This window comes from Musca autumnalis, unplaced genomic scaffold (genome assembly GCF_047663935.1).
Source record: "Musca autumnalis isolate F117 unplaced genomic scaffold, ASM4766393v1 scaffold_4, whole genome shotgun sequence".
NCBI classification, from domain to species: Eukaryota; Metazoa; Arthropoda; class Insecta; order Diptera; family Muscidae; genus Musca; species Musca autumnalis.
The window spans coordinates 46209046-46213929 of NW_027411977.1; the positions used below are offsets into that span (position 1 = coordinate 46209046).

Below are 4884 nucleotides of genomic sequence, written 5' to 3' on the forward strand. Positions count from 1 at the left end.
ATTAAAATTTATTTTATGAGTTAGTTGAACAAAATGTAAGAAAAATATGTCGGAGTTTTTCTTCTATTTTAGTTAAATTTCACGCAATAAATCACATTTTTTATTCTAATCACTTCTCGAAAACACGCTAACATCTAGCAAAAGATATGGATATCTTTCAAATAAATGTTGGGTTCCTTTAAATGGGGTATAATCTTGAAATAAAATTGTATCGGGTAATGTTCATTTTGAAATGCGTGTAAATCGCGAAATCCTCAAAATCACTTGATGCGCATGCGGTTTACCAATACAGCGAATTCTTCTCTTTTAATTTGTACACATTTGCCAGGATTTACTTTGGCGGCTAAGATGTAGCATCGTCTGCAGTTTAGTGTGCAACAAACTGTATTACGCTTATATTTTGCACAAAGTGCATACACTTTTTATGCGCATCCGATTTCACTATCAACCGTCAAAAAATACATCGATCTAAACATATTTCAATAAAATCCATCAAGAACCGTGGATGTAGCATCACACAGTATTTTTTGGATAAATCGGATACAGCTCCCATGCTACTAAATTTTTCAAACCAGTGTTTTCGCACAAACGCGAGTGATGATTCACTTTCTTCATTTAAATGGAAACGATCCACATAAAACGCGAATTAGTCAGCGATATTTTGAAAAACATTTTTCGCAAATTTTTCAATTTTTGCAGTAGCCATTTCCGCCGTTCTAGTAGATGGATTTTTACGATCTGTGATTCATATGAACCGGATCGTCGAAAAACTAAAATATCGCGGGGTACCAGCACACTCAAAACTATATTGTAAATACTGTACCCAAAAAATAGGTTTTTTAGAAAAAATATCGCACTAAATGTTGGCCTTTGGCAGTAGATTACTCTGCTGCTGTGTGGGCTACATACTTAATATACATATCAGATTATGCGAAATCGCGAGTTCTTTAGTCCTATAATTGGTTTTTCGAAATATCCGAATGCGCGTCCCAGTTACATAAAAAATACAAAAAACACCTGAAATCCGGCTTCAAAATGTCAGCATCCATAAAAGGTGGATGCAGTGGAAATTTTGGAAAGTGATACATTAGAAGTGTAATCTCCATTTTGTATTCTCCAACTTTTACTTTGGACAGATGTCCGTCATTTGCATGGTTTAATCAGAAATCGAATAGCAATGTAAAAAACCTGTTTAGATTCAACGTGTTTTTACCTATCGTTTTTCCTTTACGCGGTCGTAACTACCACGTAAATTAATTTTTTTTGCTAAATTTTTGAGCTTTGTACAAAAACATCTAAATTAATCCAGCAATAGTCATAGTTACTGGCAAACTACAATAGTTCGCGTATTATAATAGTGCAAACCTTGGCTTCATGGAAACTAAAAAATTTTGACTTTTCCTCATATACTCTCGTTAGCATTAATGTTGAGCGTATAAATATACTTTAAAAAAATTCCAGGTGTTGTGGTTTAAAATAAGTTTAAAAAATTCCACGTGTTGGAATTTCAAAATATAGTTTAAACATATCAGGAGTTGGGGTTTAAAATTCCACGAGTTGGGGTTTAAAATATACCTTAAAAATGTACACGAGTTGGGGTTTTACATTTCACGAGATGGGGTTCGCAATATAGACTTTAAAGAATTCCACGAGTTGGGGTTCAAAATATACTGAAAAAAATTACACGAGTTTGGGTTTAAAATCCCACGAGATGGAGTTGAAAATATGCTTTAAGAAATTCCACGAGTTGGGGTTTAAAATTCCACGCGTGGATTTTTTAAATTCACTTTGATACGATGAAAATGTGCCTCATCGAAATAATGGTTTTAGACCCCTAGTATGTTTGGACGAAATGTGTTTCAGACAATTTGGAGTCGATCTAGCTAGCCATGTCCGTCCGTCTGTCTGTCTGGCTGGCTGGAGCGCACGATAACTTTCGAACGGATGAACCGATTCGGTTCAAATTTTGGCTTTCGTAATATTTTGCCCAAACTTTGTTTAAGTTCGAAGATGAGCTACATCGGTCCACTCCTTCCGGTACCTCCCCCACAAAAGTTCGAAATGTTCGGAAAGTTTGTGCGCACGATAACTCTTGAAGGGAATGACCGATTTGGTCCATACTTTGTATAGTGTAAACTTTCTACCAGAGTAATATGAGGGTCCAATATGGCCTCAATAGGTCCACTCCTTCGGGTACCTCCCACACAAAATTTCGGAAAAATTCAGTTTAGGGTCATCTTTCGAATCGCTTTTATGTTTGTTTTAGCAAGTTGTATTCACTGCCCTCCATACGAGTTTCATCAGTGGCAAGTTCATACTTCCTGACACCGTGTAAGGTGGTTGGAGCGCAAGATAACCCTCGAACGGATCTGCTGATTCGGTCCAAAATATGGTCTTAGTAATATTTTGTCTAAACATAGTTTAAGTTTGAAGATAAGCCATATCGGTCCACTCCTTAAGGTACCTCGCCCACAAAAGTTCAAAAATGTTCGGAAAAATTGTTCGTACGGTAACTCTTAAAGGAAGTGGCCGAATTGGTCTATACTTTACACATCCTAATATATCTACCAGATATAGATCTGGTTCAAATATGGACTATTTTTGTCCACTCCATCCGGTACCTCCCACACAAAATTTCGGATAAGTTCACTTTAAGACGTGATATCGAATCACTTTGATTTTTGTTGAAGCAACTTGCATTCGCTGCCTCATTTACGATGGTAAAATTTTTTTAGGGGCAAGTCCATACTTCTTGAGCAAACAGACCGAAGAGTGTAAAAACCCCCTATGACACCATATGTTGTGGCTGGATATCCACTTCCATAACGGTCAATGTCGATCCATTCCTTTTAGTATCTCCTCCGCAAAACTTTTGATCTTTAATCCTAATCAACATTTTTGTCTGTTCAAACGCCCAAAATTTTTAAAACCCCCTAAATACATACGTAATTTTGGAAAGAATTGTTTCAATATACACAGGCTGAGGGTATATCTCTGTCGGCAAAGCCGACTGATACTTTTTTACTTGTTTTAAGTACATTTTGAAACCCAACTCGTTAAATTTTAAACCCTAACTCGTGGAATTCGATATCCAAACTCATGGAATTCTAAACCCCTACTTGTGGATTTTTTAAACCCCAACTTGTGGAGTTTTGAACACCAAATCGTGGAATTTTAAACATCAAATCGTGGAATTCTAAACACTAAATCGTTTAATTTTTTTAAGTATGTTGAAACCGTGTTAATTTATTTTTAATCGTGGAATTTTAAACCCCAAATCGGGGAATTTTAAAAACCGCATCTCGTGGAATTTTGAAACCCAACTCGTGGAATTTTAAACCCCAAGTCGTGCAATTTTTATACCCTCCACCATATAGAGGGTATAATTAAATTTGTCATTCCGTTTGAGACCCTATAAAGTATATATATATTATTGATCAGCATAAAATTCTATGTCGATTTGACCATGTCCGTCTGTCCGTCAGTCTGTCCGTCCGTCTGTCTGTTGAAATCAAGATACAGCTCGCAATTTTAAAGATAGAGAGTCAAAATTTGGTACAAGAGTCTTTATTACTTGCAGGATGGTTGCTATTGAAAATGGGATATATCGGTCCACGTTTCGATATAGCCCCCATAGAACGGTACCTCCCGATTTTCGGTATTTTTAAGGTTTTAACTTCATTATCCTACCAAAATGGCTGAAATTTGGTACGTAGTCTTCTTTAGGGGTACAAAACTTTCCCCCAGAATTTTGTCGGTATCGGTCCACACCTTCATACAGCCCCCATAGAACGGTACCTCCCGATTTTCGGTATTTTGAAGGTTTTAGCTTCATTATCCTATCAAAATAGCTAGGGGAAAGTTTTATACCCCTAACGATGTACGTAGTCTTCGTTAGGGGTATAAAACTTTCCCCCAGAATTTTGTCGGTATCGGTCCATGCCTTCATATAGCCCCCATGGAAAGGTACCTCCCGATTTTTCGTATTTTGAAGGTTGTGTCTTCAATATTCCACCAAAGTGGCTGAAATTTGGTATTTAGTCTTCAATGTGATATAAAACTGTTCGCCAGAAATATGTCTGTACAGGTCCACGCTTTCATATTGCCCCATTTCTGACTAAAATTCTTCGGTATATGTCCACGTTTCGATATAGCCACCATAGAACGGTACCTCCCGATTTTCGTAATACTGAAGATTGTGACGTCAATATCCAACCGAAATGGCCGAAATTCGTTATTTCGTCTTCCAAGAGTTATAAAATATTCCAGAGGAGTATTATCAGTATAGGTCCACGTCTTCCTATATGCCCATAGAAGCGTACTTCTTGATTTTCGGTATTTTTTAAGTTTTAGCCACATTCTCTTACCGAAATAAAGGAAAGTTGGTATTTAGTCTTCTTTGAGCCTAAAAACTTTCCGTCAGACATTTGTCGGTATAGATCGACGTTTTGAAATAACCCCCAAAGAATGGTGCCTCACATTGTTTTACCGAAATTGCTGAAATTTAGTATTAAGTCTTCTTCATACACGAAAGGAAACTAATTATTCCATTTTACTTCAATACAACTTGTGGTGGAGGGTATAACAAGTTCGGCCCAGCCGAACTTAACGCCGTTCTTACTTGTTTATAGTACTCTTGGAATTTTAAAGCCCAACTCGTAGAATTTTTTAAAGTATATATCGTGGAACCTTAAACCTTAATTCGCGGAATTTTGTAAGCATATTTTAAACAACAAATCGTGGAATTTTTTAAAGTGTATTTTAAACCCCAACTTGTGGATTTTTTTAAATTATATTTTAAACCCCAACTTGTGACATTTTTTGCATGAAAAAGATGGCTTGGTATTGTAGCGAACCGATAGTCAGAAAATTTCATATTTAAAG

The 4884-nt window shown here is 36.5% G+C and overlaps 1 protein-coding gene across 3 annotated transcripts in view; it reads right to left on the reverse strand.

The window, feature by feature from the left end:
* The window catches only part of LOC141403880 (G-protein coupled receptor Mth2-like), a 536210-nt gene that overhangs the window by 170523 nt on the left and 360803 nt on the right, over nt 1–4884 (reverse strand). The gene's annotated exons all lie outside the window — the stretch shown is intronic.